The sequence below is a fragment of the Furipterus horrens genome, unplaced genomic scaffold (genome assembly GCF_987537825.1).
Source record: "Furipterus horrens unplaced genomic scaffold, mFurHor1.1.pri manual_scaffold_3, whole genome shotgun sequence".
Lineage (NCBI taxonomy): Eukaryota > Metazoa > Chordata > Mammalia > Chiroptera > Furipteridae > Furipterus > Furipterus horrens.
Window position 1 is genome coordinate 129,594,960 of NW_028327173.1, and position 16,943 is coordinate 129,611,902.

Here is a 16,943-nt window from a genome sequence, read left to right on the forward strand (position 1 = left end):
CCACCAAGGCAGAAAGCACCGGTGCCTAGCAATAGTCATGGAATAAATACGTAAATATATAGACACATAGGCAGATGGGTAAATAGAATGGTTGATGAGGAGGCCCAAAGCTCCTTTAGATACTTTCTAACCCATCACTATTTTCCTACAGGAGCCCTAGATACAGCTAACACTGGAGAACAAGCTGTCTGTACTGAACACCAAATTGATTAGGAAAAAGAAGGAAACCTTGTCAGTCATAGGGGTAACAAGACAATGGCAGCAAAACACTTCCCTTCAGCCTTTAGAATGCCAACTCAGAGATCTTAAGTTATCACATAGCTTCCTCAGCTTCCTCTATTCGCCTGAATGTCCTGTCACTCTTTGGGACAGGGCTTGCTCTGTAAATTGTCCACCCATGTAACCTTTCTCCTGAAAGGCAACAGCATCACCAGCAGGTTTCACCAGAGTATGCATTCCAACTCCAGATGCTTTTAACCTGTTCAGGGGGACCCAGAGAAGTAAATAAAACTGTTTAGGGCAGATGGGACTCCAGGGCAAGTAATCAATGTTCATCTGAACGGCCTTCGATCTTCCTGGAGATAGCCTAGATGGTGATGGATATTTCTTTAGATGTACTCTATTACCCTGGTAGGGAACAGCTGCACATCAGCATGTACTTTGAAATCTCTCCAAGACTAATCACCATAGCCATAAAACTGCCACCCCATCTGCTAATATTAAGAAATCTTTGGGCTCTCTAGATAAAGGTGTCACAGATAATGAATTGCCTTAAACTACATACTAGCAGAACAAGGAGGAGTTTACATGACCATTAACTCCCTCTTGTAGTACTTACATTGACACCTCAGCTCAGGTGGAAATACGCATAACCAAAAGCAGGCAACAGGATACCTGGCTTCAACAAACATTGGACCATCATACCCCTTCCTCTTTGAAGGAACTGGAGATTGGTTTGTGAGTCTATTTTATGGATACAACAAGGCCTCAGGACCATATTAGGAAAATTTTTAATTTAGGTTTAACCATTCTTTTCTTTATAATGTTTATCTTGTTTTAAACCTCCTTATGACTTAGTTTTCCCACACCAGAAAAACTGTATCTGCTCAACAGGCACTTCTTAAAAAAATATCTGCTCTTAACTCATTAGATTTTCCTTTACAGCAGGCTTAAGTTTCTCATTCCCTCAAAAGACTCAGAGAATATCAATAGCTCCATAGATATGGAGGAAAAATTGACAGTGGGGAATTGTAACAGTGTTCCAATCAGGTGTTAATTATAGAAGATTCATGTATTACAAGTATTTTATAGACATCAGCAGTTGCAGTTCCTGCTTAACCAAGGAATGACCCTGACCAAAGAAATTGGACAAGTGTCAGTGATTCATATCAGAACCAGCAGAAACACTCCCTGCACGTCCTATTCCCAGGTTTCAGCAGTGAAACTGGACAGAGCAATGAAACTACATGACACACGCAAGAGACAACACTGAAACCACCAAGGAGCAGAGCTAAGAAATTGCACATTGCCAGAAATTCCTTAGTTCCCCTATTCCCATGGTTCCCCTATATAAACTAGGTAGGACTCCCGAGATGCTAAGATGGGCTTTGCGATGAGGAGTCCCCCGTTTTCCTGGTTGCCAGCACCTGAATAAAACCACTTTCCTTTACATCAGCACCTGCCTCATAGTATTTGCTTTGGAAGTAGTGGACAGCTGGAGCTGTGTTCGATTACCTTCTGAGTCTCTTCCACTGCTTATCTCCATTTGGTCAGTTAGTGATATTCAGTTTGAATCTCCTCCCTTTCCTTGTTTGTGGTCATGCTTAGTAACTTGTTTCCACCATAAAGCCTGGCAGAAGTGAGAATGTGTAACTATGTCATAAAAGGCATTGTGACATTCCTATCATGGGTCACCTACAGTGGAAGAAGATATCTGCCATGTTATAAGGATTTTCCAGATGCTACGAGATCAGCTGGCAAAGAACTGAGGTACCCACCCACAGCCGTGTGAGAGAGCCATTTTAGAATTAATCCTTCAGTGCCAGACAAGCCTTCATATGACTGACTAGCTGACACCTGACAGCAACTCCCTGGGAGACCGCAAGTCAGCATCACTCTGCTAAGCTGCTCCTAAATTGTGAACCACAGGAATTGTCAGATAATATATGTTTATTGCTTCAAGTCACCAAGTTTTGGGGTGATTTATTACATAGAGATAGATAAGTAAACAATAAAGTAAGCCAAATTCTCTCTCACTGCAGCTGGGTAACTATTGAGTTTTTTGGTGGGGTCTTTACGATTTTCAACATATAAGATTATGCCATCTGCAAACAATTTTACTTATTCCTTTTGGATCTGGATACCTTTTATTTGTTTTTCCTTGCCTGACTGCTCTAGGACTTCCAGTATTATGTTGAACAGAGTGCTCAGAGTGCACACCTTTGTCTTTCAACCTTTCACCATTGAGTTTGATGTTAGCGTGCTATGAATGGCCTTTATTATGTTGAAGTATGTTCTTTCTATACCCAATTTTTTGAGAATTTTTATCATAAAAGGATGCTGTTTTTTGTTAAATGCTTTTTCTGTATCTATTGAGATGACTGATTTTTATTGCACATTCTATTAATGCGATGGATTACATTTATTGATTTGCATCTGTTGAACTATCCTTGCATTCAGGGATGAATCCCACTTGATCGTGATGTATGATCCCTTTAATGTGCTGTTGAATTTGATTTGTTAGTATTTTGTTGAGAAATTTTGCATCCATACTCATCAGGATATTGGCCTGTAGTTTTCCTGTAATGTCATTATCTGGTTTTGGTATCAGGATAATGCTGGCCTCATAAAACAAGCTGGAATTGAATACGTTATTAAAAAATTCAAATGGCCAACAGCAAATGAAAGAAGGAATGCTGAAAATGTCATAAAAATGTGAAGATTAAACAACAAATTTTTAAAGAAGAAAAAGGTCAAAGAAGACATCAAAGAAAAATTTAAAAACACTTGAGACAAATGAAAATGGAAATATATTGAAATCTATGGTATACAACAAAAAGTAATCAAAGGAATGTCTATGGCTGTAAACGCAGACATTAAAAAAAAAAAAGTCTAGCTTTATACCTAATGGAACTAGAATAAGAAAAGCAAACTGAAACCAAAGCTAGGAGATGAAAGGAATTTATGTATATTAGAGTGGAGATAAATGTAAAGAATTGAAATACAATAGAGAATAAAACCAAAAGTTGGCTTTTTTAAAAGATCAACAAAATTGACAAACCTTTAGCTAGACAGACCAGAAAAAAAAAACAAAAAACCTCGAATTACTAAAATTGAAACAAAAAGAAACATTACTACAGAATTTACAAAATTAAAAAGGATTATATAAAAAATTATATGCCAATCAGTTAGATACTTAACTAGTTAAACAAGTTAGTCTTAAAAAACAGACTCAAACAGAAATAGAAAATTTCACAGATTTCTATCAAGAGCTTGAATAATTAATGAAGAATTTCCCCACAAAGAGGAGTTTAGGCCTAGAAGGCTTCACTGGTAAAGTCTATCAGGTATTTAAGAAGAACTGGCACCAATGTTTCTCAGATTGACCTAAAAAATAGAAGAAGTGACATGGTAATAGAAAAATATACAATAAAAAATAAACTATTAAAAAAATAGAAGAGGAGGAAACAGTTCTTAATTTAATCTATGAAGCCAGAATTACCTTTATACCAAAGCTAAAAACACCACAGAAAAGCTACCATCCAGGACCTTTATTAATATAGATATAAAAATCTTCAACAAAATTCCAGTAATCTGAATCTTTTTTAAGAGAACTAAACACAAGGACAAAGTGGGATTTATCACAGGAATGACTGGGTGGTTCAACACATGAAAAAAAAAAAAAAATCAGTGTAATACATGACATTAACAAAATAAAAGAAAAAAGGTGACATGTTCATGTTGATCAATGCAGAAAAAAACTTTTGACAAAATCTAACACTTTCACAATTAAAAAAACAATCTAGGAATAGAAGAGAACTTCCTCAGCATGATAAACAGCATCTATGAAAATCCCACAGCTAATAATATTGAACTTAGTGGTGAAAGACTGAAGGCCTTCCACATGAAATCTGGAGCAAAACAACAATATCCACTCTCACCACATGTGTTCAACATTGTACCAGAAGTTCTAGCTAGAACAATTAGGCAAGAAGGAAACAAAAGGCATTCAAATTGAAAGCAAGAATAGTTTTATTTGCAGAACACATGATAAATGAGATACAGAATGAACTACTGAGCTTAGGAAATAGAGCAGACAAGATAGAGGAAAGAAGGCAGAAATCTAGAAATGACTCAGGTGGAAGAAGAAAGAGAATTGAGAGTAAAAAACAAATGAAAGACCCTTATGAGAACTATCTGACTCCATTAGGAAGAGCAATATTAGAATGGGTATATCAGAAGAAGAAAGGAATAGAGAGACTATATAAACAAATAATCAACAAGAACTTCCCAAACCTATGAAAAGAACAGGATCCCTGAATGTAAGAAGCTAACAAAACACATAATTATCTCAACCCAAAAAGATCTTCTCCAAGGCACAATATTATTAAAACTGTCAAAAATTAACAACAAAAAAAAAAAAAAACAAGCCTAGGGGGAAAAAAAAAAAAATTAACAACAAAGATTTATCGAAGCAGCTAAGGAAACGAACATGGTAATATTATAAAGGAAATTGGGTTGTCCAAAAAGTCCATTTAGTTTTTTCCTGTAAAATAAAAGACACATTTTTCATGTTCACCAATTTCTTTAGTGACTTGGATATATTGATTATGTCAGCTATCTCCCACGTGAGAGAAGGTTAATTATTCTCAATTAATGTCTTAATTTGATCACTATCAACTTCAACTGGACTACCCAATGGTGGACCACGAAAAATCTCCAGCACAAAGCTTCACAAACCACTTCTGACATGTTCGATCAGTCACCTTCTCCATACACTGCACAAATCGTCCCTTGCGTTTCAGTTGTGTTTTTTCCTTTCTTGAAATAATAAAGCATAATATGCCGAAAATGTTGCATATTTTCTTCCATCTTCGATATTAAAATGGCTACACAAAAATTTACCGATTTTGATAAGATTTTTTAAATGCAGCCTGATATGACAGCTATCATAATGCAATCTAATAAAATTGTTTCAAATGAAGTTAAAGACAACTAAGCACAATAAACTGGGTACAGAATGAAAGTAACTCAACATAATAAAGGCCTATTTTGACAAACCCTCAACTAATACACTCAATGGTGAAAAACTGAAAGCTTTTCCTGTAAGATAAGGAACAAGACAAGGATACCAACTCCCACCACTGTTATGGCTAAAGTAATCAGGTAAGAGGAAGAAATAAAAGGCATCCATATTGGGAATTAAGAAATAAAATTGTTGCTTTCTACTGATGACATGATTCTATATATAGAAAACACTAAAGGCTACACTAAAAACTATTAGAAACAATAACATACAGTAAAGTTGAAGGATACAAAATCAGTGTAGAAAAACCATTGCATTCCTATACACTGACAATGAAGTAACAGAGAAAGAAATGAAGAAAAGAATTCCATTTGCAATCACAACAAAAATAATACTTAGTAATAAACTTAACAGAGAATGTAAAGGTAGTATACACTGAAAACTAAAAGACATTGTTGAAAGAAATTGAAGACAAAGAAATGGAAAGATATTCTGTGTTCATGGATTAGAAAAATCAACATAATTAAAACGGCCACATTACCTAAAGTAATATACAGGTTTAATGCAATCCACATCAAAATCCTAGGGGCATTTTTCAAAGAAATAACACCCCCCCCCCAAAAAAAACCCCATCAAATCTGTATGGAAACACAAAGACCCTGAATAGCCAAAGCAATCCTGAGTGGGGAAGAGATCTGGGAGTATCACACTCCTTGACTTCAAATTATACTACAAAGCTACAATAATCAAAATAATATGGTATTGGCCAAAAACTGACACAGAACAATGGAACAGAATTGAGAGCCAGAAATAAACCCACATGTATATGGGCAAATAATTTTCAACAAAGGAGATAAAATATACAATGGAGAAAAGAAAGCTCTTCAATATATGGCGCTGGGAAAAGTGGAAAGCCTCATGCAATAGTATGAATTAAGACTGCATTTGACACAATACACAAAAATTAACTTAAAATGGATCAAAGATCTAAATATAAGACCTGAAACAATTACATATATAGAAGAAAACACATTTACTAAATTTATGGACCTTGGTTTCAGAGAGGATTTTATGAATTTGACCCCAAAGGCAAGGGAAGTAAAAGCCAAAATAAATGAATGAGACCATATTGAACTAAAAAGCTTCTGCACAGCAAAATAAACCATCCACGAAAGAAAATGGCAACCAATCGAATGGGAGAAGATACTTGCAAACAATACCTCCAAGAAGGAGATAATATCCAAAATGTAGTATGAAGAACTCATACAATTCAACAACAAGAAAAAAAAAAATCCAACTAAAATATGAGCAGAGGATCTGAATACTTTTTGCAATAAGACATATAAATGGCCAAAAAATATATAAAAAGATGCTCAACTTCACTGGGCATCCACAGGGAAATGCAAATCAAAACCATGATTAAATACTATCTCATATCTATAGGAATGACTACTATCAATAAAACAAGAAATAACAAATGTTGGAGAGGACATGGAGGGAAAAAAAAAGCCTCATACGCTGTTGGAAGAAATGTGAATTGGTACACCCAGTATAGAAAACTGTATGGAGGTTCCCCCAAAATTAGGAATAGAGCAACCATATGACCAAGCAACCCCTCTTCTGGGTATCTACCTGAAAAATTTGAAAACACTTTATTTATAAAAAATATATAGGCACCCTTATGTTCATTGCAGTATTATTCACATTAGTCAAGACACGGAAACAACCTAAGTGTTGTTTGAGGGATGAATGGATAAAGCAGATGTGGTACATATACACAACAGATACTACTCAGCCATGAGAAAGGATGAAAGCCCTGGCTGGTGTGTTCAGTTGGTTGGAGCATCAACCCATAAACCAAAAGGTCATGGGTTTGATTTGTCATCAGGGTACATACCTGGGTTGGCAGGTTTAATCCCCAGTTGGGGCACATACAAGAAGGCAACTGATTGATGTTTCTCTCTCTCTCTGCCTCGCCCCATCCCCGCTCTCAAAAAAGCAATGAAAAAAATGTCCTCAGGTGAGGATTTAAAAAAAAAAAAAAAAGAAAGAAAGGATGAAATACTGCCATTTGTGACAACGTGGATGAATCCTGATGGTATGCTAAGCAAAATAAGTCAGACAGAAAAAGGCAGGATCATATGATTTCACTGGTATGAGTGATATAAAACAAAAAGCAACAAGGGTACAAACAAACTCAGACACAGACAACAAAAGGGTAGTTACCAGAGGGGAAGTGGGGGGGGGGAGAAGATAAAGGGGGTCAAATATATGGTGACAGGGAGAGACTAGACTTTGTGTGATGAGCACAATGCAATATACAGATGACGTATTATTGAAACATATAATGTTATTAACCAATGTCACCCCAATAAATTTAATTTAAAAAAACCTGCTAGATCTAAAAAACAAACTCAGCAACATTGTAGGATTCAAAAGCAGCACATGAAAACTATTTTTATTCCTATTCAATGGCAAAGAACAATCCATAGAGAAATTAAGAAATCAATTCCATATATAATAGCATGAAAAAGAACAAACTATTTAGGGATAAATGTTGCTAAAAAAAATGAAAGCACTCAAGTACATGGAAAGACACTCTGTTCATGGTAGAAATACTTTATATTGTTAAGAGGGCAATAGTCCTCAATGTAGTCTACAGATTTGATGCAATGCCTATCAAAATCCAATGGCCATTTTTTGTAGAAATGGAAAACCTAACCCTAAAGTTTACATGGAATTGCAAAGACAATACAAAACAGAAAAAGTTGAAGTACTCATACTTCCCAATTTGAAAACTTTCAGAACTACAGTAATCAAAATAGGGTGGTATTGGCATAAATATAAACACACAGATCAAAAGAAGAGTTCAAAAGTAAACCCACACATCTATGATCAATTAATTTTTGACAAGAGTGCCAAGACCACTGAATGGAGAAAGAACAGTCTCTTCAACAAATGGTGCTGGGACAACTGGATAGCCATATGCAAAGGAATAAAGTAGGACCCTTACCTTGTACTATATACAAAAATTAACCTCAAATGAATCAAAGACTTATTAAGAGCCAAAATTATAAAAATTTTAGAGGAAAACATAGGGTTAGGTAAATCTTCATGACCTTGGGTTTAGCAATGGTTTCCTATATATGACACCAAAATTGCAAGCAAGAGGAAAATAAATAAATAAATTGAACTACACAATCAAGGGAGTAAAAAGATAATCCACAAAAATGGGAGAAAATATGAGGATATCATATACCTGATAAGGATCTAGTATCCAGAATATAAAAGAAACTCTTATAACTCAACAACAAAAGGACAACCCAATTTAAAAACAGGCGAAGGCCTGACTAGATATTTCTCCAAAAAATATTTAAATGGTCAAAGAGCACACACACAAAAATGCTCAATGTTATTAGTCATTAAGGATACACAAATGAAAACCACAATGAGTACCACCTGATACCCACTATAATGGCTGTAAGTTCTTTTTTAAAAAGGGAAAATAACAAGTGTTGACAAGGAAATGGAAGATTGGAACCCTCATATATTGTTAATAGAAGTGTAAAATGGTGCGGCTACTATGGACAACAAGTCTGGCAGTTGCTCAATATATCAAACACAAAACTATCATATAACCCAGCAATTACACTAAGTACTTAGCCAAAAGAATTAAGGACAGGTATCCAAACTTGTACACAGATGTTCATAACAGACCTATTCACAATAGATAAAAAACAGAAGCAACTCATTTGTCCATCAAGTGATGAATAAGTATAGAAAATGTGGCACATCTATATAACAGAGTATTATGCAGCTATAAAAAGGAATGAAGTACTGATCTATGCCACAAGGTGAATGAACCTCAAAAACATGCTAAGTGAAATAAAACAGATACAAAAGGTTATACTGTATAATCCCATTTATCTAAAATACCCAGAACAGGTAAATCCATAGAGACAGAAAGCAGACTTGTGGTTCCTCCAGACAAGAATAGGCAATGTGGAGTGACTGCCTAATGGGTATGAGTTTTCCTTTTGGGGTGATGAAATGTTTTGGAAACTAGAAGTAATGGTTACATAACACTGTAAGTGTACTAAAATGTCACAGAATTGAATGCTTTAAAATGGTTACTTTTATGAATGTAAATTTTATTTCAATAAAAAATGTTACATGTACACATAAAATATGATGCAACCAAGAGAAATAAAGGCATATATCTACTGTACGCAAATGTCCAAAACTGCTTTATCTGTAATAGCCAAAAAACTATAAACCCAAATGTTCACCAACAGACAATGGATAGAACAAAAAGTGGGACAGTCATAAAATGGAATACATTTTACTAAAACTCTTTGAACTGTACCCTTAAAGTGGCTGAATATTATTCTATATAAATTATATTACCAGGCAGGTGTTTAAAAGTTAACAACCTTCTTTAACAATGAAGATATTTTTTAAATTAAAATTAGAAGCAGCACATAAGGAGCTTGTAAGTCACCACTCCATCCTGACACCAAGAGCTGAAAAGGCTGAATAATGAATAACGCTTCCTGAATCTGTAAGAAACAGGTGGACACCGAGCATATCATTGCCCCCCAAGACTGAAGAGACAGTGAATGCTGGGAGTCACAGACCACCTCGAGAGACTTACCAGCTGAAACTGCTGTGGGATCCAGAGTTGGGATAGGAAAACCAGAACTGTAATTAATTCATTACTGGAGGCTCAGTGCAGACAACATTGAGATTTAAAAACTCCAGGGGGACCCAGTCATGGGGCCCTCTCACAGTATTGTGAGATATTCCACCAGAAACTTGACAAGGATCCCACAGAAAATATCACAGAAAAATTTCCTTGTGACTTCAGCAAAAGGAGGGGAAAAGGTGCCATTATGAAATATACAAAAGCACTCTGTCCTTCGGAACAAGTCCTGCCCTCTGGAAAATTAGTTAACCAGACAAAACCTAAACTGCTAGTGTATTTTCAGAGCCTAAATGACCTGGGGTAAAGGAAATACCCAACTAGTCCACTCTAGCCATCCTGACCCACACAATGGAGGAGGAAAAACCTGAGAAATATTTGTAAAGTTCATAGTCCAGGGGCATAGGCTCGTAAAAAGACTGAGACCTAATCACGGATCTATAGAACTCTTCCACTTCCCCCATACCTTACCACCACATTACTAACAGCCAATTTACAGCAATTCCTTTTACTCGGTACATCACTTGGCTATCAAGAAAAACTCAGAAGGCACACCTAATGGCAAAAGCACAACATCAAAAGGCAGAGCAAACATGAGAACCAGGCATGGCATTGATACTAGAATTTTATAAAACAAGGAATATGAAACAACTATGATTAATATGCTCAGTGCTCTATTAGAGAAGTGGAAAGTATACAAAAACAGATGGGCAATATAAGCAGAGTTGGAAAACCTACAAAAGCACCAAAAGTAAATGCTAGAGAGATCAAAAACACTAACAGAAACGAATAATGTATTTGACGGAATTACTAGTGAACTGGAAAAAACACTGTTGAATTTGAAGACATCTTAATAAAAGCTTTAAAAACTGAAAAGCAAAGACTGAAAAAGAAAAATCAGAATACCAACCCCTGTGGGAGAACTACAGAAGGTGTAACACACATATTTCAGGAATGCCAAGAGGAAAAGAAAGGAACAGAAGAAATATTTGAAGCAGTAACAAATTTATGTCATGACACCAAACCACAGATCCAGGAAGTTCAGAGAATAGCAAGCAAGATAAATGCCCCCAAACTACACCTAGGCATATCATTCCAAACTATGGGAAATCAAAGATAAATTTTAAAGTCCTAAAAGAAGCCAGGGGGTGGGGGGGAAAGCACCTACCTATAGAGGAACAAAGGTAGGAATTACATATGACTTCTCAGAAACCATGCAAGCAAAAAGAGAGTGAGTGAAGTATTTAGTGTTGAGAGAGAAAAAAATACCAACTTAGAATTCTGTATCTTGTGAAATTATCCTTCAAAAGTGAAGGAGAAACACTTACTTTCTCAGACAAAAATTGAGGAAACTTGTTGCCAGTAGACCTGCCTTACAAGAAATGTTAAAAGAAGTTCTTGAAAGAGAAGGAAAATAATATAGGTCAGAAATTCAGATCTATGTAAAGGAAGGAAAGAAAACCATCAAATAAGGAATAAGTGAAGATAAAATAAAAACTTTTTCTTATTCTTAAATGACTTAACAGAAAACAATTTTTCAAAATTAGAATAGCAACAGTAAATTTGATTATGTACTAGCTGTGAATGTATATTGCATTCTAGGGCAATCACTAAAAAAAGTTTTTAAAAAAAGTAGTATAACTGATGTCCTAAGAAAGAAAATAAAATCATATAAATTGCTCAATTATAATTACAAAAAGCAGCCTTGATCAGTGTGGCTCAATTGGGCATCCTCCCACAAAGTAAAAGGTCACAGGTTCAATTCGCAGTCAGGGCACATACCTAGGTTGTGGGTTCAGTTCCCAGTCAGGGCGTATACGAGAGGCAGCTGATTGATGTTTCTCTTTCACATCGATGTTTCTCTCCCTCTCTTTCAGCCTCCCTTCTCTTCTCTCTAAAAAGAAATAAAAATAAAATTTAAAAAATTGCAAAAAGCAGACGAAAGTAGGACAAAGGAATAAAGCAACAAATAGAAAATAGCAAATATGGTAGATATAATTCCAACTTCATCAATAATCACTTTGATGTCAATGGTCTAATGTACCAATTAAAAGACTGACTTGTCAGAGTAGATTAAAAAAATCAGACCCAACTATGTTATCTACAAGAAGCAACTTTAAACAGATTTATATGTAAAAGTAAACAGGTAGAGAAAAAACATACAATACTAACACTAATCTAAAGAAGGCAGAAAAAGCTATATTAATTTCAGATAGAACAGATTTCAAAGTAAGAAAACTTATCCAAGATAAATAATGGCATTACGCAATGATAAAGGGTCAATACTCCAAAAAGGTATAACAATACTTAAGATGCATATGCCTAAAAAGAGAGTGCTAAATAAAGTGAGGCAAAAACTAGAATTGCAAAGAGAAACAAATGAATCCACTACCATAGTCTGAAACTTCAACACCGCTCCATCAGAATAGATAAATCCAACAGGCAAAAAATCAGTAAGGACGCAGTTGAATTCATCATCAATTAACTGGATATAATAAGACTACTACATCCAGCAACAGGATATACATTTTTCTCAAATTTACATGGAATATTCACCAAGACAGACTATGTTCTGGGCCATAAAACAGACCTTAACAAGTTTAAAAGAACAGAAATCATACAATGTCTATTCTCAGGCCATAAAGGAATTAAACTAGAAATCAGCAACGGAATAACTGGAAAATCCCAAACGCATGGATACTAAACAACACACTTTAAATAACACAAGAGTCAAAGAAAAAAATCTCAAGAGAAAATACAAGGTATTCTGAACTAAATGAGAATTAAAACACAACATATCAAAATCTGGCAGACGTTGTGAAAGCAGCACTCAGAGGGAAATGTACAAGCAATGAATGCATATATTCTAGAAAAGGCAAAACAATGAAGACAGTAAAAAGATCAGTACTTGCGAAGGGAAGGATGAAAAGGTGGAGCATGGGGGAATTAGAACAATAAAAATACTCTATGATGTCATAATAATGGATACAAGTCATTACATATTTGTCCAAACCCAATGAATATACAACACCAAGAGTGAACCATAATTTAAACTATGGACTTTGAGTGATTATCATGTGCCAATGTAGGTTCATCAACTGTAACAAATGTACCACTCTAGTGGGAGATACTGATAAGAGTGTATGCACGTGTGGGGGCAGAGAGTACATGGGAAATCTGTTATCTTCCCCTCAATTCTGCAGTGAACCTAAAATTGCTCTTAAAAAGTCTTAACAAAAAAAGGAAAATAAAGTTGTAAGTTTATATTGACTTATGTTATAACTAGTCCTCAGGAAACATGTTCCCCACCCTCTTCTTCTGTATATTGGCTCCCTATGCCCATTGTTCATGGTTTGTCATAATCCCATTGTCATCTTAGCACATAAAAACTTTTCTAGCTTGATTTCCAATAGTCTTTTTGTATCCCAACTTCAAATTTAAGAGAAATAATGTGAACGGTCTGGCCCACATTAGATATTTGGCTCTGATGTAAATAACTGGTACTACTTTGGCTGAAGATGGTGTGCTAAATCCTTAGACCAACTGTTACCCACTGGTCCTTAGAACGATGCCCCTACATTGTCAGATAGGTTTTTAAAGAAAAGTTTGTGGACAAGGTCAGGTAACAGTCTTAACTATTCAAACTAAAAAGGCAAACCTGCTTTTCAAAGCCTCATTATTCTCTTAATTTAGAATTGATGCTGAAATGAATATTCATGTACAAATGAGGCTTATTTTCTATTATAAAGTTAATTTTAAAATTACATTTAAATATATGATTCCTCTAATTAAAAAACTGCACTAGGAGGAAATTAAACACAAAAAATAATTTTTTTAAGTTACTAAATTCTTTGGTGCCTTAGTTTCTTCATCTTAATATGCAGATAAAATCGCTGTGAGTAGTGTGAAAATATGTACAAAGGATTTTGAGTTCCGTGAATGTTAGCAAATATTGCTCTTAATTTTCCTCCACTTGAAATATCTTCTGAGCCAATGATTTCAATACTTGTTTTTCCATATTTGTGAAATTTACAAACCATATGATATGACTAAAATCTCTATACTATACAACATAGAATTATAATCTTTCAGTTTTAACAAGATACAATCTGTTAACTTGTTAAAATAACAGGCACTCACTGAACCTACACAGTTTGAGGGTATAAGGACCCCACTGTTCTGCATCAAGAATTTGCAGATATAAAGACAAGGAGGACAAGAGCTCTCAGTCTAGGGTGATCATGTTTACAACTAAATGGCACAGAGGAAAAAGCACTCTGCCTGGGGAAATCTAGGAAGGTATTTGAAACTCACTGGGCAAAATTTTAAGGAGAAATAAAATGGTCAGTGGCTAAGCATGCATAAAAATGATGAGAACAGATTTGAAAATTGTAGTATGGATAAAACATCACAGGCTGGAAAAGGGTGGTGAAATACTATGAAGATGATGTTTGGAAAGACAGGTGGGAACTAGACTAAGAAGGGCTTTGTAAAAAAACAGAAAAAAAAATTGAATTTTATACGATGCGCAATGGGAAGTCCTAAGAGATTTTTATGGAGCAACACTTGGAAAGAGACTGCAGAAAGGGGCGGGGAGCATTACTTAAAAAAAGAACACAACTTTCTAATTAAATCTAGTTTCTGACCCCAGTTCAAACATTTTATTAGTTGTGTGAAAACAAGTTACTGAGGCCCTCTTAGCCTCAGTTTTATCTGAAAGTAGTACATATCAAGATACCAAGGTTATTTGTGAAGACTGAGCTAATATATGTAATGTGGTTTGTACAATGCTTAGTAACTCAACAGGAGATATATGTATCATTTACTATGTGCCACACACTATTCTAAGATGTATATATGTACTGACTCATTTGATTCTCACAATAATCCTACATGTAGGTATTATTTACCCCCATTATACAGTTGAGATAATTGAAGTACAGAAAGGTTAAACAGCTTTCGTAGGGTCACACAGCTACCAAGTGGTAGAGATGGAACTGGCTCCAGTTTCATGCCCTGAACTAATATATTACAAAGTCTCTGAATGCTGGCCAAATTTTCTAACTTTCTAGTTAAGTTTATAACTAATAAGTACAGATTCTTCAACCCCATCCTCCAGATCTAGTCTGAGGTTTGAAGTGCAGGAATCAGTACTTAACGACCCTTCAAGGTAATGTGTACAAAATAAAATTTGAAACTCACTGATTAGGTAGATAGCACAAAAACTCAGTGAAAAGAGTCCAGGTAAGGAAAAGAAACAGATTAAAATGTAGACACTAATCTTTAAAAAAATTACCATTTGCTGGTAGCTTACACAAAAGGAGCAGAACAGCTGCCTGCAATCCCTAGGAAAGTAGAGCTAATGTCTTTGCTACAGCCTGACACAAAATGTTTCAATTTCAATGATCATAAATACTGAGTATTTAAATCTATTTTTTCCTGGTTAATAATGAAACAAAAATTCATCAGCAGGGATGAGAGTGGGAGTAGTCAGCACTGGATGAAGGAACGTCTATTCTGGATATTACTGAGTTCTACTTTTTAAGAACTATTTATACACTTATATGGTATGATACCCTAGTGTTAGAAACCTTAAAAGTAACATAAAATATGTGTTTCTAAAAAGCAAGACAAAATCAGTTAGACAGTTTTCAGTAAGGCAAGACATAAAATTTCTATACATTTAAAGTATTCATTTATAATTTACAATTAGGGTACACATTTAAACTATTCCAGAGAGCATTATATTGCTACAAGGTGAGAGAGATTTTGATATTTAATAGTTTATCATTAAAAACAAGCACACACACACCCGTCGTGTTAATGAGTAGACTATTTCCAGAACAACTCCAAAATAACCCAGTTGGCAAATGAATAAAGGGAGTGAGAAGCAGATCTGAGGAACCTTATCCCCACTGTTAACAAACTTTAAAAGAATTAAGAGTCTCGGATTTTTGCGGTTCCTGAAAAATGTCCGGAGTGAAAAAAAAAAAAAACAACATCCGGGTTTTAAATACAAAGGATACTCAGATTTCAGTTTAAATCCCTGCCAGGCATTTCAAAGACTGTCATTTCCCTGCGGTCCAGAATAATAAAGGCTTCTGCGCGGAGCCCTCTTAGGAAAAACTCGGCGCTGCGCAGAGCACCTCTTCATTCCAAACCTGTCCCCAACCTTCCATCTTTGATAAAGGAAGATTCTTTTACCTGTGGTAACGCTTTCGTAATCAGATAGAACTACTGTCGAACGGAATGGCGGAAATGCTAAACTGCGATAACCAGAAAGTCAGAAATTAAACAATGCTTAATCTCGAGGCTATGGGGTCTCTGAATCCTCAACACTATCAGAATTGATTTGTATACGCCAACCCTTAGGAGCGCCGGTCCGGGAAACGCTCCCCAGTGCCCCGACTTCTCAAGGTCCCCAGAACCGGTCCCGCCACCCGACAGACCCCAAGGGCAGTCTGAGGGCCCCGCTACACTTCTCAGCCTCCCGAACCCCTCTGTCCTCCTTCCCCTGCCACTCACCCAAACGCCGGGCAGAAGTTTCAGGACGGCCGTGTCACTTTTCAGTTCTCGCGCGGCAGCAACAGCGACATCCCCATCCAACGGCCTGCGAGATTCAAAATCTCCACTTCCGTTCGCAACCCGGAAGAGGTGTCCAGGCCCGCCCCTGAGAGACGGAACGCGGGGTGGTGCGAGGGGTGGGAAAGACAGGCGCGCCAGGGGTTTTTTGCCCTGCGGTGCTCCCCCTGCCGTGGCAGGGCAACTTGAGCTTGTTTTGGCTCGCTCCCTAGTTGGGTCCTCAGTGAAGTCGGGCGCAGGGTCGGTGTTTCTGTCCGGTGACTCTTGCGAGGATCCTGTTTCCGAAGAGGACGGAGATGAGCTGAAGTTTCATTCCTTCAAGGAATGGAGGGAATACAGGCAGTAACGGAGCCGGGACATTTTTACTCTTCCCCTTCCCCTTGCTAAACAACAGCAACGACAAGCAGTCAGAAA

At 36.2% G+C, this 16,943-nt stretch overlaps 1 protein-coding gene across 1 annotated transcript in view; it reads right to left on the reverse strand.

Moving 5' to 3' along the window:
* The window catches only part of G2E3 (G2/M-phase specific E3 ubiquitin protein ligase), a 61,802-nt gene extending 45,229 nt beyond the window's left edge, over nt 1–16,573 (reverse strand). The window contains exons 1-2 of the mRNA XM_090270170.1: nt 16,473–16,573; nt 11,730–11,841 (exon numbers count right to left, since the gene is read on the reverse strand). The gene's annotated coding sequence lies outside the window, so the exon portion shown is untranslated. The remainder of the gene's footprint in view (nt 1–11,729; nt 11,842–16,472) is intronic.
* Between the last annotated feature and the right edge of the window lie 370 nt (nt 16,574–16,943).